At 39.0% G+C, this 19,601-nt stretch overlaps 1 protein-coding gene and 1 long non-coding RNA gene across 4 annotated transcripts in view; one reads left to right on the top strand and one right to left on the bottom strand.

The window, feature by feature from the left end:
• WNT10B (Wnt family member 10B) overlaps nt 1-17,075 on the bottom strand; it is a 103,068-nt gene extending 85,993 nt beyond the window's left edge. Inside the window, exons 1-2 of one of the 3 annotated variants that reach the window (XM_069758343.1) lie at nt 16,839-17,073; nt 2,808-2,872 (exon numbers count right to left, since the gene is read on the bottom strand). The gene's annotated coding sequence lies outside the window, so the exon portion shown is untranslated. Of the gene's footprint in view, nt 1-2,807; nt 2,873-16,838 lie in introns of all 3 variants that reach the window. The other 2 variants (XM_069758345.1, XM_069758344.1) reach the window with 2 other exon arrangements.
• A 123-nt stretch (nt 17,076-17,198) lies between these two features.
• The window catches only part of LOC138670726 (uncharacterized), a 58,872-nt gene continuing 56,469 nt past the window's right edge, over nt 17,199-19,601 (top strand). The window contains exon 1 of the long non-coding RNA XR_011319373.1: nt 17,199-17,264. This is a non-coding gene — a long non-coding RNA (uncharacterized lncRNA). The remainder of the gene's footprint in view (nt 17,265-19,601) is intronic.

Below are 19,601 nucleotides of genomic sequence, written 5' to 3'. Positions count from 1 at the left end.
ATACAGAACAGATCCTGGCTACTCGTACACAGCTGAGCAAGCTCCAAATTGGTCAAACAAAACGGCTAATGTCCACAGCAACCACTGATACATGTGGGTCTCTGCGCACGGCCTGTGCAGATTCTTCTCAGTGAGGAATTCTGTCCTGTTTCTCTTTCCGGCTCCAAGACACATCCAGTCTGGTCAGCTTCCCTGAACTGACTGCCTATGGATGCTTTCACATTGCGTTTGTGAGTCCCATCAGGGTATACATCCGATAGTCTACTACATCTTTGTGTCCACCTCCTATAGGAGTGCACTCCCCAAAAATGGTGAACGTCAGAGAGCACTTTGGCTCTGCCATCACCATTACAGTCTATGGCCCTTCTGGCGCATACATCCGGGGGTTTCAGACATATGCCCCAAATAAACCAATGAATGCAATCTGAAAGCACCATAAGGAACACAGCTAACCTGGTTATATGCAGGGCTATCCATGTGATTTAATCACAGCCTATAGTGCTAGGATTTTACCTGGCTTTGTGGCAACACATAATACATTATTATGGATTAAAGGGAATCTCTCTGCAGGTTTTTGCTATGCAATCTGAGATGATGCAGGGGAAGAGTCCTTGATTCCAGTTATGCTGAGCAGTGTTTTGCTGTTTCAATGCAATCAGCAGGAAATGACTACTGCAGGAAAAGCTGCCCTCATGCCACCTAGTCCAACCTCTACACCACTGATTAGTACCGCAGTTTCTGTCACTAGACAATATAAACAGAAAGCTGCTAATCAGTGGTGTGGGAGGGGTTATAAAGAGTTCCGCATTTCAGCTCTGCTTCATCTACAGCAGAGAAAGCTGTGATTCTATCACAACTGCTGCACCCAGTAAATTAAGAGACACATTGCTGGAATCAGGGTCTCTGTCCCTACATCATGCTGATTTCATATTACATATCAAAAACATTTCAATATATTTCTACTACTGAGAAATCATTCTCCAAGATTAATACTTGTCTTAAAGATGCCACAAAATAATTCCACTTACAAAATGATATGGCTATATCACAAACGTTGGAGAGATGTGGGTTGCACCTCTTGGAAGGCTTCTACGGGATCTTCTGAAAAAGCCAAGCTTACTTGGCTAGCTCTCATAGAATGTAGACAGTCAAGCACAGTCACCTCTCTATTCATTTTCCAACCTGCTACAATGAGCAGCAGCCTCACCAGGCAAGAGAGAGGTTGTGATGCCTCAATTATAGAGATAGTTGCGGGTCCCAGAGGTAGATCCCACATTATCAGATATTTATATAATATACTGTGAATATGTAAAAAATATCTATTACCGGACATTTATTACTCCAATAACCTCCTATTACAATTGTACCTTTAACCCCATACTGATGTATTATATTCATGTATAGGGCTGAAGAAGGTATTATGAAGTCTTATCTCACCCATTTGAGCTTTAAGGGTTGTTACATCCAAAGGGGTTTCCTCGGTGGTCTTAACGAGTTGATCTAATCTGTCTGCCCTGTTGTGCCTTTTGCACGTGCTCCCGCCCTAACAAGTATAGCTCTCATGATCTATACCCTAGAAAAATCCCTTCCAACACATTTCTTTTGCCAGTAATGGGATGTCATCATGGGAGTGTACTTGCAAAGAGCAAGATATAACATAAAAATCATTAGGTCCATAATGCTCACTATTCCATAGTGCAAAAGGGGCCTCAGTGCTTTTAAAGTGCATAGTCTCCAAAGAAAAAGGAATCCCACAATGGTGGGTATTCATTCAGGGGACGCAGAGTGCTGTCATCGCTTTATAGAAAAATTATGTGTAAACAAAAAAGTCTATTATCAGACATTTATTACTCCAATAAAATCTTATTACAATTGGTCCTTTACCCCCAGTTAAAGTGAAATAAAAATTCAACTTGACCCTTAAAGAGGTATTCTCAAGTTGTCTCTTGAACAGTTTAAAGCAATGCATTCTCCTCAGTTTCCTTACGTACTGATTTCTGGCATGACAGGCTCTCCTCCTTGTGTGACAGCTCTGCTATGTAATAGAACTGTAGTATTAGTAGAACTAAAAAGCTCAGCAAAAGTTCTGCTGTAACACTTTAAGGTATCTATGGTTTGTTCTGGAGTGAATGAACTGTTATTACTATATCCACATATAGAGATAGTGGGGCATTTGAACTAACCACACAGATCTGGACAAAAATAATAGAAAGCCAAGATCAGCAGACCTGCTCTGAAAGCTGGGGGCTGGTGATTTCTAACTGCATATCCTCAGAATATGAGAGAGATTGGGGGGAGGGAGATGAGCTGCTAACTGTTGTGTAGAAATGAATGGGCTAGGAAAACTGACTGGGATGTTAAGAGTTAACTCCTCTCCTGTAATGTAAATCCTGTGGGCTGTCGGCCAGGGTCTGGAGGTTAAGCTATATGGAGATCAGCTATACACTCTGAAAGATAAAAGCTTTCTTTGCAGTAGAATGGCAGCAGATAGAAAAAGCAAGTCAATTGAAAACTTGCTTATCTTCATGTCTCTAGCTTATTAAAGCAAATTTAAGAACTTGACGATACCCTTTAACTAAAAACCTACCAAAAAAAAGCTATTTTCATAAAAGTATATATATTAAAAAAGTTATGGATCTTGGAAAATAGGGAACAAATAAACTCGGATTGAGTTTAAGAGCATGTACTATGTTCGAACGCATTTGGTATTCTTTATGCACCTTTCATATTCCAACTACATCTAACCGGTGTGTCACAGCAATGGCAAGATTTTTAAATTGATCGAATAAAGATATTTTGAATTTTACCCTCTGGAGCTGGATCTTTACTTCCGCTTGTGCACATTAGTTTATATTGTTGTGTTTCCCATGACCTATGTATAAACTCCTGCTGAAGATATCAACATAGATCAGGAGATGAAGGTCTTTACCATTTTATATGCAGAAAAATAATCTTATTTGAGATATTGTGGATTATGTAATTTCTGCGATGCACAACTAATAAGCGCCTCCTTTCACTGATTATATAAAATGTCAATGTTAACTACTAGACACCAAAATATAGTCAGAGATTCTATGTCACAAATGGGCAAACTTTATGATGGACCCAAAAAGAAAGGAATGAAAAAGGCATGTTAGTATATTGTAGATTCAACTGTAAAAAAAAAAAAAAAGCTTTCATTTTCATGTTGTTAAGAAATCACATTTGATACTTGGTTTGTCTTAAAAAAAATATAGCAAAATAAGGAGCAAAAAATAGAAAAGCGGAAAAACATTCTGACTTCCCATGATAAAACGTTAGCTCAGCTTGTAAGGATTAGCACGTATGATTTAGACAAGCTATGATTTTTAAACTTACACACTGAATGATGGAAAATAACGTACAAGGAAGTTTTCTGAAGATTTAAGAGATTTCTATTTATTTTCCAAGTCCCCTGATGAATGCATGTTTAACCTTTTAAAACTGCTGGCTGGACACTTTTGATACCTGGAGCTGTATATCTGCTAGCCCTTTGCATTTCTAAACATGACTAAGCAAGCGGATGAATTCTAATGCAGAAAAAATATGTATGCTGCGAATATCAGCTTACATTTTGCTTATAACACAACAAATACAGCCCAGATACAAGACATTTTTCACATTTTTTACAAAATATTCTGATATATTCATCAAAGGAATACAGAATGTTGACGCTGGAAGTTTTAACCTGATCTATCATTCGGATTAGAACAATTGGAATAACCATTTGAAAGTCAATGAGAATAACCATCTGCAGAACAAATTCAGCCTATCCAATATATTTACATACCAATCCTTTAATTGCAACAACCTCACAGAATATTGCATGCAATGAAAGACAACCTTATGTTGGCACTTGTGGGGCAATCACCACTGAATGTTAAAATGTGGCTTTATTGCGGCTCCATTACAGAGATTGTGAAGACAAATATTGGCTGACAGCCGTTTCGCTGAGAGTTATGCTTCCTCTGAGCTTCAGGGAGATACAGCTGCAGCTTCTCACTTAAGGTACCATTACACTAAACGATTTACCAACGATCACGACCAGCGATACGACCTGGCCATGATCATTGGTAAGTCGTTGTGTGGTCGCTGGAGAGCTGTCACACAGACAGCTCTCCAGCAACCAACGATGCTGAAGTCCCCGGGTAACCAGGGTAAACATTGGGTTACTAAGCACAGGGCCGCGCTTAGTAACCTGATATTTACCCTGGTTACCATTGTAAATGTAAAAAAAAAATAACGCTACATACTCACATTCCGGTGTCTGTCACGTCCCTCGCCGTCAGCTTCCCGCACTGACTGTGAGGGCCGGCCGTAAAGCAGAGCACAGCGTTGACGTCACCGCTGTGCTTTACGGCCGGCGCTCACAGTCAGTGCGGGAAGCTGACGGCGAGGGACGTGACAGACACCGGAATGTGAGTATGTAATGTTTTACATTTACAATGGTAACCAGGGTAAATATTGGGTTACTAAGCGCGGCCCTGCGCTTAGTAACCCGATATTTACCCTGGTTACCAGTGAACACATCGCTGGATCGGCGTCACACATGCCGATTCAGCGATGACAGCGGGTGATCAGCGACCAAAAAAAAGGTCCTGATCATTCCCAGCGGCCAACGATCTCCCAGCAGGGGCCTGATCGTTGGTCGCTGTCACACATAAAGATTTCTTTAACGATATTGTTGCTACGTCACAAAAAGCAACGATATCGTTAAAGAAATCGTTATGTGTGACGGTATCTTAAGTGTTTCAGTGAAACCAAGTGAGTGGGAAGGGATAAGGAGCAGAAGAGGACACATCTGTTTTAGTTAATGTTTCATTTCAGGGTCATCTTCCATGTTGGTTCCTTCTTGCCTCTGTGGTTTCCCTAATAAAAACTACATATCCATGATTATTATTGTGTACTTTTATCACATTGCTCTTGTTCCAATGTAATGGCAGTCTGAGGATATCTTTAGCTGCATTGAGACATACAAAGTAGTTTGAGAGCTTCCAGGAGGGATTTGATAGGTGAGGAACAGAGATGATCAAATATTTAGAATTTTAAATTTGACATGTTTGGAAATGTTTTCTCAAATATTTGATACACAGTGAATAAATTTGCAATGAAGTTCCCCAAAATGATTTATGTAACACTGAGGTCTCCTAGGACTGTATTCAAGACATTTAACCCCTTAATGACCACCAATACGTCTTTTAACTGACCTGAGATATAAGAGAATAGCCTCCCCATACAGGTAACAATCCAGCAGCTGTCAGGTGGACACTATAGCTGACAACTTGCTGTACCAGCCACGATCAGTATTTGCAGCATCTAAATCTGTTTAACCCCTTAGATGCTGCTGTCAATAGTGACTATATCATTATAAATGGTTAACAGAGTGTGGGGGCTTCTTCTTTGTCACAATTGGTGCCCTCAGATCATGATTGTGTGGTCCTGATGTTTGCGATGGCAATTCATGACCAAATAGCGGCCTTAGAGTCTGACGGCTGTAGTAATCTGTTTAGAAGTTAGCAACATTTAGGTGGTAAAAATACACATTTTCATTTCTGTCATGCCATTTTGCATTAATTCCTGTAAAGCACCTGAAGGGTTAATAATCTACCTGACAGCAGTTTTCAATATGTCAGGGGGTGCTGTTTTTAAAATGGTATCATGTTTGTGGGTTTCCCAATATATGGGACCCCTAAAGTCACTTAAAACATGGATAAGTCCCTAAAAAAATAAATTTTGTAAATTTCTTTGAAAAAATGAAAAATTGCTGCTACATTTTTAAACCTCCTAAAATGCTAACAAAATAAAATAACATTTTACAAATGGTGCTGATGTAAAGCAGACATGTGGGAAATGTTATTTATTAATGGTTTGCTGTTGTATGACTATGTGGATTAAAGGGATAATCATTCAAATTTAGAAAATTGCTAATTTTTTAACATTTTTCTCAAATTTTTTATATTTTTTATAAATAAACACAAAAAATGTTGAACAAAATTTACCATTATCATAAAGTATAATGTGTCACGAAAAAACAATCTCAAAATCACTGGGATTTGTTGAAGCGTTGCAGAGTTATTACCACATAAAGTGACACTGGTCAGATTTCAAAAATTTGGCTCGGTCACTAAGGGGTTAAATCTCATTAACACAAACACAGCCTTAGTAACCTCAAAATGACCTAACCATAGTAATGGATGGTAACCAGCAGTAACCAGCAGCCAGTTTAACAACACAGTGCACTGATAGACTTTCCAGAATTTTTAAGATAAAAAAGTACCCAAAATATCCTTTTTAGTCATTTGTGATCAGGCATACTGTTCTTTGCAGAACAGTGCTTCAAACTTGGTGTTGCTGTTAGAGGTAACATCATTCCACTATAACTGAGACGACTGTGCTGTCAAACATTCTATATGTTGCCAGAGGTAAATGAATTTCAACTTGTGTTTCGAAGTACTACTTCCCAAAAATTACAAAATAAATACAAAATAGGTACACAACTAAAGAGTAAGCACCTTAAACAGGATGCTGCATTTGTATTGTGTGTACAGATGTAAAATTTGACCAGCAAAACACTGTCTAAAGCAAAAATTGCTTGCGACAGGCACACTTTGAGAGGTAGACAGTCACAGTTAAATGTCTGGATTTAACAGAATTTTCCTTTTCAAAATCAATCCCCCCTTAGCAAAAAATTATTGCACAAGAAATGCAAAAACTCAGTATAGTCGTTTGTGACTGACATTCATTTCAGATTTTTTTTGCTGCAAAAACTATTGTTTTGTCTTGCTTCTGCTTTCTAGTGCATTATGAATGAAAAACATCCCTTTGGTAATTCAAATGCAGGAGAACAGATGCCACATGCACTGTATTACTATTGCTTTTTCTCCCCTTATCAATGAAGTCTGTGTACTATTCTCAAACTACTACTCCCATGCTCTTCAGTACTGCAATTATACAACATATTACTGTGTGGAATATTTGTTTACTGATTTAGGGTTTTATCTTTTTTTCTTTTGATTGCTGAACCGTGAACCCTGATGTCCTCTTACTATCCTAAAATGAATAGATAAATAAAATGAATTAGATATCCATTGAAGCAATTTAGTCAAGTGAAAAAGGAAGTTACGTATCTTGTATTTCACAGGAAGTGAGAAAGTGACTTCCTGTCTACTCTGAAGAGCATGTTCTGGACTGGTAGTGGGGGATGTACGCATGCAACTTAGCTGACATGAAAAAAATTACATAGCTAAAATATGGAGTAAAATTTAAAAGCTCCTAGGCATTATTGCAAAAAAAGTGCAGCCACCTGACATGTGCCATTTAAAACATTTATGTCTTCCTAAGCAACAGAGGATCAAGCATCAGAGCCCAGATATAACTACAGTCTATACAACCTCTGTTGTAAAGCCTATGCTGCAGGTTGGGCTTGTACTTTGCCCACAGTAGAAACCATCTGCGGTAATACGTAGACTACTTATAAATGGACAGGAAAAGTCTGCAGCAAATACTGGAATGTCATTGCAGCGGAATGAAGAACGTTGCAGACTTTTAAATTTGTAGCAATTTCTCCAGTTTGCACAGATCTTTGTGAGTTGATGTTGAATTGTGTGAATGGTGATTTCCTATACTGTTGTGTAGATGATTGCGGTATTACCCATAACCATACATTCATATTGTAATTTCATTTCAGAGCAGCTCGTGCAGTAGGAAAGATTTGTTCACGTGACATTCATTTTTTAATTCCAAATTTATAATCTAAGTCCGGTTTAGCAAGTTAAACGTGTCTTGTGATAAGAAAACCATGGCATAAATTTACATTTATAAATATAAACAAGACTAAGATTGAGAAAAGCAGCGATCACTGTTTTAACCTTCGTCAGGCTGCATAATTTTACAACGATAACAGGCTGCAGAGGTACAATTGTACCTTCATATATATTTTATTGAAATTTGGCCAATATATTCTGGACCAAAACTGCAGAGATGTCACGAAATTTCAGCCCTCTACGGCTTTTCGAAAAAAAACAAAAACGGAATAGTTACAATTGTACCTACTCAGCCAGACGAAGGTTAAACTAAAGCATTAATTGCTTCTATATTTTTTAGAAGACCACTAAATCTTTAAATAAAACAAGAAAAGGTCTGTAAGTGTTAGGACTGGCGGAACGCACCAAGACAGATGATATAGATGCGTTCGCAGTCCGGGGTCCACCGTGCAGGTGAAAACCTGCTGCTAGCAATTTGCAGACTATATGGCGGTACACTAAAGTATACACGCGTGGGTTAACCTCACCCAGCGTGAAAGAAGCAATCCTGTTAAGTCACAGGACCGCGGTACCGCACCTAAAGCGCGAGCAAGTAGTCAGCGAACTCAACCCCAACTACGATTGAAGTCCGATTAGACCCTTGCTGGCACAACACCGCAACTGGGTGTGTAAGGAAACTGAATAGCAATATAAAGGCACAAGAGTGCATGCGGTGCCACACTGACGAACGCTACTAACCACCCAGGCTTGGGTAAGGAAAGCACAGAGGAAGTGCACGGCGCCGTACTGGCGGTCACAGCAACTGGACGCTGTAATGTGTGATTAGTGCTGTAGGATAAGTCGGGCGCTAGATAGCAACCATACACCTTCCGCGAACAGACATTCAATAGGGTAGGGGTATCCAAGGACGACTTGCACTCACAACATACACACATTAACAATTGTAAGACAATACTAGCGCATGGCCGTGCGGTCATGCGCAGTTTATATAGCAGCAGCACAGGAAGTGGCCACAGCACCTTTGCCCTTCCAAGACCTGCCAAGAGGACCAATGGAATGTGCTGCAGGGCCTGAGCACATGACCCTCGATCTCCAACGGGAGATCTTACCCTGGGCATGCTCAGTACGTGCAGACAAGGACTTAGTCCCAGAGAAGTCCGCTCGCTGCTGACCAGCACTGACTTTAATGGCAGAGACTGGAGAAGCAGCAGTAACTCTCAGAACAGAGTGAGAATGAGCAAGACGCTGGGACCGACGTCTTTGCTGAGCAGACTCCACTGCGGCTGGCCAAGAATGGGAGACCGCAGCGGAGGTGGCTCGAGATTCCCCCTGTGCAGAAGCGGGAACTCGACCCCTAACAGTAAGTAATTTTATAATTTGCAGTTTTTTTTTACTTAATGATCCTGAAACAGATTTGTAGAAATCGTGATCATTAGGTTGAATCTCCTGCTGATCAGTCCATCTTCAGCTGGTGACCACCCCCCACCATTATAAATGGGTGGGCTTAGTAATATTCCCCCCCCCACTGCAGACAAGGCAGCGAGGGGAGGCTTCTGCTGTAGCAAGTTATTCCACAGCTACACTCAAGACCGCAAATAAGAAGACTGGAGATGGCTGAACCTTTGAGACACATAGGGAAGATTTTCAGTTTTTTGATGTTTTACTTCATTGTTTTTGTGGATTTTTTATGTTTAGCACTCCTTTCAATTTGGGGATAATGATATGTAATATCTGTTAACATTTTTAGTATTCTATTGCAGAACGTTAAAACATAACATTCTTTAGTATTTACAGGAGAAAGTCCATACTGGTGTTAAGATTGTTTCTACGAAAGCAGGTTATTTTTGGTTGTTTCAACTATGTTTAATTTTTTTTAGAAGTATCCTCTGATTCCTAAAGGGAGGTCAAGTTTAAAGGAGAAATTTAACTTATTTTTAGAAACTATTTCAGTTTATTAGTTTTTCCTAGCCATCTCCCGGTTAGTGTATGTGTCCATTTTAGGTGGGTTTTCTAAAATTTCTAAAAAAAACTTTAGATTTTTACATGTGTAATATTTCTGGGTGGTGCATTTTATTGTCTATTACTGGACAAACATTAAATTGTAATACATTTGACATAAATAATCAATTTATTTTTGGCACAATAACACTATTTATCAATGTATCCTGCCAATGACAAATAAGTAATAATGTTGGCACTAAGGTATGTTGACATTGAACATGATCCATCATTTGTCATTTTTTAAAAACTACATATGAAGTCAGTTTAATATGGCTTCTCATTACTGACAATGTACTCTTATTACAAAATGGGTTGATAATATAGATTTCTATAAAAGATGTAGCAGGATTGGCATCGCACAGTAATCCCTAAAGAGTACTGTATGCTGAATTGTAAAATGATCGTATGCGCCATGTTTACCGGTGAATGTTGCCTCTATACTACACTCTATTCTCTACTGGTGATAATATGACACGTGATGAAAAATCCTCAGTATGTCTCTGAATGGAACTGGTGCTATATGGGGGTATTGTATGGGCTGTAGACTTTGCAATCAGTGTGCATGAAACCCTATAGTTAAAACGTATCATCAAGCTGACTTTATAATAGGCTGGTGTTTTTTTTTCCATGTGTTCAGAGATGCTCTACGGTTGGAATGTAAAGCACAATCACTGGCAATAACCTGATGAAAGGAAGGCCAACCTTTGCACTCTTTTGCCACAAGGGGGCTCATTAATATAGTAGTGGGCTTCAATGATGAGAGGCTGCTCATCCTTTACACAAAAGGTCATGAATGCAAACATTAAGTTATCAAAAAACTTTGATATGTTATGATATAGTTGGGATTTTGCAGACATCTTTGTTTTCCACGGATAATACATTAAGGGATGTATGATGTTCTCTCCTTCACATCTAAATAATGTGAACTGCAGTTAGCAGAAGTGGGTCTGTTATTTTTTTAAACTCTAAAACCCAACATAATAAAATATAGTAAAGTCATAACAAACAGGAGGACCCTATTGGGTCATCTGGTCAATAAAGCAACTAAAAATATGCCAAACAGGTCGGAAAACTGAACATTGAACAAAGCAAACCTATCACTAATGAACTAAAATATAATGCATATACACACAACTATGTTGCATGAGCCTTATAATGTTAGAAAAAATGTAATAAAATGTAAAATGCTAAAGGAAGTGGAAAATGTAATAAAAATGCTGCCGGTATAATGATAATAGCTATCTATGTAATTACAGTAACAATGGTGCAAACACTTTCAGACGAGAAGTCTTTTCATTCAATTACCCAAATAGTCCGGACCGCTATGTCAGTAAGTTCACGTTTAACTACTGTATCCACAAGGCCAGAAATCACAGCACTTTTGTCAGTTCCACACAGATTTTTGAATCCAGTCTTAGACGTATGGAAAAGAGGATCCAGATTCCTGGAAGGAAGTATATTGGAGATATGGGTGGGGTTGTGAATGAGGTGCTCAGGGGCAGGGCATAACGCTAGGAACAGAGGAAGAGGTCTTTCCAAGCAAGGATCTTCATTAGAGGTGATGCCAACTGAGAATGTGGATAAGTTTATCTGAGATATTTTATTCAGGTAAAGACATGTGTGCAATTATTCATGAAACTATTAAGCTCTAATCACCTTCCATTTGCTTTTCTCTGTATTTGATGAACCACAATGTGAAAACTGAAAAGCTTTATGTGAAATGTTTCTTTACAAGCACAAATGTTATTCTAGATAGCCTCTACACAAACAGCTCAGTTGGGTTTATTCTAGATAGCCTCCACACAAACAGCTCAGTTGGGTTTATTCTAGATAGCCTCCACACAAACAGCTCAGTTGGGTTTATTCTAGATAGCCTCCACACAAACAGCTCAGTTGGGTTTATTCTAGATAGCCTCTACACAAACAGCCCAGTTGGGTTTATTCTAGATAGCCTCCACACAAACAGCTCAGTTGGGTTTATTCTAGATAGCCTCTACACAAACAGCCCAGTTGGGTTTATTCTAGATAGCCTCTACACAAACAGCTCAGTTGGGTTTATTCTAGATAGCCTCCACACAAACAGCTCAGTTGGGTTTATTCTAGATAGCCTCCACACAAACAGCTCAGTTGGGTTTATTCTAGATAGCCTCCACACAAACAGCTCAGTTGTGTTTATTCTAGATAGCCTCTACACAAACAGCTCAGTTGGGTTAATTCTAGATAGCCTCTACACAAACAGCTCAGTTGGGTTTATTCTAGATAGCCTCTACACAAACAGCTCAGTTGGGTTTATTCTAGATAGCCTCTACACAAACAGCTCAGTTGGGTTTATTCTAGATAGCCTCTACACAAACAGCTCAGTTGGGGTTACTAATTATCTGTAGAATCTAGTAAAATGTTTCTGAGCATGAAAAATGGTTGGAGTATTTATAGGCATTCTTCACTTAATTAATTTCTTTTAATTAGGAAGGTCCCTTCATTACTAGCAGATTATGGGGTCCTGCTGACATGCTGGTCTGTTAATGCAATATGAAGGGACCAACAAAGACAATGAGAAACCAAACTGGTGTATACCATGGAATTGGCATTAAGGTATATGTTGGCTCCTGGCAATCACAATAAACACCAAAATGCTCATTGAATTTAATAGCCCAAAATAAGCCACAAAGTATTTGTGACTGATATAGTGTGATCTACTATGTTTTTCAATGCAAAAGGATCTTGAAAATCTGTATACTGGTCAGTCCAATTAATTTCCTGATATTACTGTACATTTTTAAATGTTGTATACAAAGATTGGAACAGTTAATTAATTGTTTTCTATTAGCATTTTTTGCATAAGGCAAACTAGAAAAGAAAAGTGTGATCCATGGAAGCCCTTATTCCACACATACAATCTCATAAATATGACAATTATTACATGCCACAAGTAGGACAGACAGTAAAATAAATAGTAAACCCAGAAATGAAGTGCTTTCATTGTCTATGCAGAAACAATCTGATTCTGGTCTCCTATTATCTCACTGACTTTACATCATCAGTACATTATTTGGTCATTTTTAGAAACATTTGCATTTAGTAGTGTTGTGCCATTATCTGATTTCCCTGAAGCATAAAATATGTTAGATTTGTGTCTGTGGAATTCCTTTTGAGTCCTTTTCTTTAGTAGAAATTAAATTTAGAGATTGATGTTGTGACCACAATTACCAGTTTTTCGACTACAAAAAGCAAAATCCTGGAAACAAAATTGATTTTCCTGAACAATATTAGACGGTTTACAATTGTTATAAGCTTGGACCCAAGAACAAATTCTTACTTTTACTCCAATACTTAGATCACGCAGCCACCTAAGGTAATGAGGGTGCTACAGTCATCTTCTATATACTATTTTAGCACAAAATGTATTTTGTCCCATTGGATCTTTTCAGAACATCTCACATTTTGCACTTAAATGTTTCACTTGACCATACAATTCCTTAGCGATATAAACCTTTATGATAAGTCTTATTTGAATCATCTTAATACGAATGAATTAATAACATTTTTTCGCATTGCTGAAATGTTCATACTTATTTATTCGCGTTTGTATTTCTTTATTTAACATGTGTTACTTTTCTTTCTTCCCAATTTGCTGCACTCTACCAGGTCCTAAAATAAGGCCTTTAATAAAAATATATGGATGTTTCTCATCGATAAACCGAATTTAATTTATTCTAGGGTATGGTTTGGAGCACGAAACATTTGGCTTATAGAACAACGAAATTACGCTGCGTATTTATCAAGTGTAACATCAATTATCTGTGGTGTAAAATCAGAAGCTCGACAATGTCCACCTGTATTTCCATGGTGGCAGCTTCAATGTGAGAAACACTTCCATGCTGGTATGATTAAATGATGCTCTGTGGGACTCACTGGTAAAAGTAAATAGGGCTCAGCATGACTGTAAAGCTAAGTAATGCTTAACCACCAAGTAAGCCTATGAAAGACTTAATAGTAAACTGTACCCTGCATGGATCACTAGAAGTTCTCTGCATGTGGCTGCTGAAAATTCAGTGCCGTTCAGTACCCTCCGCAGGTGTCTCTGCTTGTCTGGTTAGCTGGAGGTTTGAGTAATCCTCAGCAGGTATCATTAGAGCAGGTTTAATCTTGTTATGTGTTCTCGGTAATAGGACATGCTCATTTAATATTATGTATTAAGGCAAAAGTGGAGCAATTTTTGGGTTGGATAATTGCTTCACAAATATCAAAGGAGCATGCATCTTCAAACCAGCGTGATGGTTATTCTTTGATATATACCGTTTGGAGAAGTCTTCTAATCTCTGAAGGTTTTCCAAGTTTACATTGATGCTGGGAGGGTGTTCAAGAAAAGAGGAGTAGCGTTTCCAAACTGACTCATTTCTTGTAAGGTGTTTGGTTACAGTTTCCCCAAAAAACATCTGCTCTGCTACGAGCTTCTTGAGGAGTAGCCATACATATGTTCACGTGTTTTATATGCTTCGTATGTGATTAACTGGTGAAAGTCATGTTGTGTTGTTCAGTTTCTTCACATCGTCTCCTATGTGAAGTGATTGATCTATTCTACTTATTAACTCTAGGGCTGCTGCCAGTAGATTTGTCCGGTGTACACATTGAAGATATTGGTTTCTATATATGAATGAAACCTCTAGTGTATGTAAGTCATTGATTTTCCTTTGAATTAAATGAAAAAAATAGACAAAAATTGCTGAAAAGTCAAACAAAACCATTTTGTATTTGGCTGCCAACATGAGCTCTTCTTTAGTAGAGGTGATGGCTTTATAGTGTAATTATGCAACTAAAGTTATAGTTGATGGTCTCTAGATACAGTATAGCTAGTGGACGTACATGACTGGGATTTCAACAGGTGCATAGTAAATAGTGAAACACTTTTCATGTATTCCCTTATTGTAATCATCACATTTTATCACAATTTCTCTATAACTTTTTTATATACCATATATAAATTGGAGTGAAAATACATCTAACAAATATAGACTACAAATCTGTACATCCTTTAGATGTCATGTGTACCAGCTAAAGAAGCCTATAATTAAGTGAAAGGGTTTAAGATAATTCTGATCTGCTGGTATCTGTCCCATATACATGACCAGAGTGCCTTGAAAGAATTGGTAATACACTAGTTTCCCTTAAAGATGTGCAAAGGCAATGATCAATCAATCTTCTAGCTCATTTTGATGAATTATTTAAATTGTCTTACCATTGATACATTTCAGTAGATATAACATGTTTCTACATCTATCTATCTATCTATCTATCTATCTATCTATCTATCTATCTATCTATCTATCTATCTATCTATCTATCCATCATTTATTTCTATTATCTATTTCCAATCTGAAATCTATTTCTTTTTACATAAAAGGCAATAAAAAGCAGGACATTACAAATAGTATTTGATAGTTACAAGAGAATATCTACTATCTACACTGATTGTCCTTTTCTAGCATTGCACTTGCTCCTTGTGTGTATAGTGTATTAGCTTCTGCTTAATTACCAGCTGTTATATGTATGATTTATGCTGCAATTCCTGTTTATTAGTCACCAGAAACTAGAAAATAATTAGCAGTAAGGAAAACATGGAAACCTTCCTGCCTCCACTGAAACTTAGAGGTGAAATATTACGTAACCTACGTAGTCCACCACTAAGAGAGCTGAGCCAGAACCCTGGACCTGTAATGTACCTCCTGGCTCACACAATGCAAATATCATATAAGCATGTCCCTCAAGGCCGAGGCTAAAATGATCTAAGCAACTGTAATACTGAAATCTAATCAAAGTGATGAGATGAAGGAATGATCCAATTATCCAAGAACGCTACCAAGCATGAAGGGACAACATTTGATGATCCAATAATACACACTAAAAATGGTTTCACACTGAAGAACTTGACATTTCCCTATGAGATGAGGTGAATGGCAGCTATAGATTAGGGATTGTATAACTCTCAAGACATAATGAATAAATTAACATGAATGCAGGTTCTCACACCTATTCACACTGTGTGCCAGCTGTGGGAGGTATATAGGTGTGCCCGGTAATGAGATATATGAAAGCATGATTCTGGATCAAGCCACAATGGACATTGTATGAAACATTGGAGTCACTACTTTCCTGATATTTCCCCCCCATACCTTACATTTTATATGGGGGGTTACTTGTAGTCAGGACATGGACATCATGTGTAAAGAATTCCCGCTGCACAGTTGTTAAGATGTCTTTGACCTGAATGAAATGGACCTTTTATGGGCCTACAGCAGCATGGCTCTAGTGACTGCTTTACTATGGCAGCAGGGAGCATTCATTAAAAGACCACTATAAATCTTCCCTGTTTTTCCCAAACATCTTTTTCTACTTTTTCCCTTCAATTTCCTACCTGTGGTCATGATTTTTAACCCTTACTGAACTACGGTGTCTTGGATATTGCAGCTGCCAAAAGCAGACGAATGCTTTGGCACACAAATCCCGAGTGAAGGGCCAATTCCTAACCAAGTGCAATCATACCAGCCACCCTGAGTCGACATATATTCCAGACATGTCTGTACATCAAACATCAGCTCCTGTACTTACAAATATAGCAGTGATGAATTTGTCATGTAACTCATTGGGTTCTGCGATATTTGTACAAGGTGATGTACAGATCTCTAGTTCTAGAAAATGAACTCAAAGGCAACATATTAGATCACGATGAGTTATTCCAGATGACAAACTCAGTTCTATTACATTTTATATATTTAGCCAAGACATCACTGAAAAGATATAATCTTCTACAAGAAGCCAACTTCTGCTGATTTCTCAGTATGCTATGGACGTATACAATGTTGACAGGTGTATTCCTATGGTGTCAATGTGTTGACAGTGGCAGCACATTATATTTTCTAGTACTTTGACATAATGGTGACATTGTTCCTCAGAATTGTCAACTTGGCAGTGACTTCTGCAGATTGGATACATAGCTCTCCTCACTTCGCCTTGTTCTGTAAAGTTTCTTTATGATCCCTAAGCCCCTTATTGTCCTACCTTCCTCTCCAGTGCTTGCTTCTTACGTGCTGAAGATGCTTCCTCTGGATATATCGTTCCTTTCCATTGCTACTGGGATGCTCTAGGTGCTTTTCTACGTCTCCGCTACCCTTGTCGCTCCTGAGTGACGTTGTCCTAGTCACCTGGTCACAAGTGATCGCAGATCGGGACAGACACACCATGAGCAGCCACTATGGGGATGTGTCTGGGAGAATTTCTCCTCAGTGTCTGAAGTTGAACTGGATAGTGAATGCACGGCCACTCCCTGAAGTCACTTTCCACTCCCCTTCTATCCATCCAGGATTTACCTCTTTCCATCAACTTTCACATCATCTCCTCCTTTCTGTCTTCCTAAGGTTTTCCATCTGTAAGGTGTAACGGGTTCAAACAGACGTCTTACCTTTTCCCTGCTGCTTTGGGGGACAGGTGAGTGAGGGATCACAGGGCAAAGTTCAACATCAATTTGCAAAGCTCTAGGTGGCAAACTACAAGGAAAAAAAGAGCATAAAAGATTGAATGTTATTGAATGTGGAACTAAAATTGCTTTTTACAGGATTCGTCTTATTAGAAGCGTGGAATTCCTAAACCAACAAGCACACTTTGCTACTGTGCATCTAAAGTCATTGCATGTTTATTGTAACCTTTTAATTAATCAGAATGGTTTAAATAGTTTTCCTCAGGCAATTGGAAATGATTCCCCATCACATTCTGCTAAACTGCACACTCCGAATGCTACTGACAAGTCTGGCTTGGCTTATTAGCTCTTGTCGGATCGTTTGTGTAGCTAGAATAATGATTTTGCTGGTTTCTCAATGCAGCAGAAAGACATAATCACATGTTGCAAACTGCAGACATTTCTGTGACTGCTACATAGATCTAAATACGGTAGCGTTTGTAAAAGTCCATGATATGCATGTGCCACAGAAATAAGCCACAATCAGATGTATGGAGCAAATGATTAGTTACAGACTTTTCTGCCAAGTGTTATTATACCTTAAAAATTGTGTTATACATTCATTCATTGATTTTCAGCTTCACAAAGAAATTCTTCTTGCTGATGTGACTGATAAAGTATATCATGTAATGTAAAAGGTCCCCATGCACTTTAGTTAAATTAAGCCGGTCTCGATGATTTTAGTGGGATGGTCCAACTAATTAAAGTGTACGATATGTCTAAAAATGAACCATACGGCGCTGCTTAGTTGCTCCAGGTGAATAAGCAGCAAATATATGGACGAAATCACTCCCAATCGTCCCAGAAGTGGTTAATCAAAGAAAACTATATGTGATATTTGCGCTAAGTTCACCTATATGAAGCCATAAATAGTTAAAATACTGGGAAATGTCATAAACAGGGTTCCCCATACAGGACTGTGATTAACAAGATGTGTTTACCTTAATATCAAAGAAAAGGAAAAAGATTTCCTTTTCTTTGATATTAAGGTAAACACATCTTGTTAATCACAGTCCTGTATGGGGAACCTTGTTTATGACATTTCCCAGTATTTTAACTATTTATGGCTTCATATAGGTGAACTTAGCGCAAATATCACATATAGTTTTCTTTAAAGTGTACGATAGCCTCCCGACTCTCAGCAGATCGCGTCAGGACGGAGACACAAGGAGTGAGTGGTTGGAATAAAATTGTCAGATCCTTTTCCTCAGAGGGCTACCAGGAGATTGTGGCAGTAGTTGTCTCCTGGAGAACCCTGGATTCCTGTGTAAGGAGGAATCTGAAGGGAATGCTGGTGTTAGGGCTGGCGGAACGCACCGAGTAAATATTGAGATAATATAGGTGCGTTCGCAGCCCGGGGTCCACCGTGCAGGAGTGGAACCTGCTGCTAGTAAATGGCGGCACTATATGGCGGTACAACGCCTGAATAGACACGGATTCCATCACCCAGTCTGTATAGGAGCGAACTCTTGCTTCACAGAGTCGCCGGGATCAGGATAACGCTGTGCCTTGTTAACTTCACAGAGGATCACAGCTCATTAACAGAACAGATAGCCTACAGTGGTCATACAGTCAGCACACAAACAACTTCTCTCCGGAGGTGCCAGAATTCTAGTGGCTATACGCCAGCCCTAAATTCACACATACGAACTCCTCTCCGGAGGTGCCGGAATTCTAGTGGCTATACAACCAACCCTGAGCTCATGCAGACACAGACCACAAGGTAGCTAAGCTCATAAGCATAGGTTGATACTAGCGCATGGTCATGCGGCCATGCAAACTTTTTAGAGAGAAAGCTCTCCAGGACCTTCCTAATGGTCCAATAGGAACTGCTTCAGGACGTGAGCATGTGACCCCCGAACTCCAATGAGAGGTCGTCTCTTGGGCATGCTTAGTAGTGGAAAAGCAGGGCTTAGTCCCAGAAGCATCTGCTCGCTGCAGAACAGTGCTGGTTACAATGGCTGAGCCTGGAAGATCAGCAGTAACCAAGTGCACAGTATCTGCCTGAGCCAGATGCTGGGACTGACGTCTCCACTGAGCAGGCTCCACTGCAGCCGAAGAAGAATGGGAGACCGCAGAGGAGGTGGTTTGAGATTCCCCCTGTGCAGCGGTGGGAACTTGACACCTAACAGTTGGCAGCTGAATGTAGGGACTAAGAGCCTGATTCCAGCAATTTCAATTACTAGGTTGTGTTTTGTAGTTTAAGTACAATCAGTGTTTTATCAGCAGGAGTTTAGCACTACTGGACTACATAATGAGTGCAAACCAGTCGAGCCAATCTGTAACCCCACCCTCACCACTGATTGGCA

This window comes from Ranitomeya imitator, chromosome 3 (assembly GCF_032444005.1).
Source record: "Ranitomeya imitator isolate aRanImi1 chromosome 3, aRanImi1.pri, whole genome shotgun sequence".
Lineage (NCBI taxonomy): Eukaryota > Metazoa > Chordata > Amphibia > Anura > Dendrobatidae > Ranitomeya > Ranitomeya imitator.
Note: the sequence above shows the minus strand (reverse complement) of the source record. Positions and strands in the feature narration are given on the sequence as shown.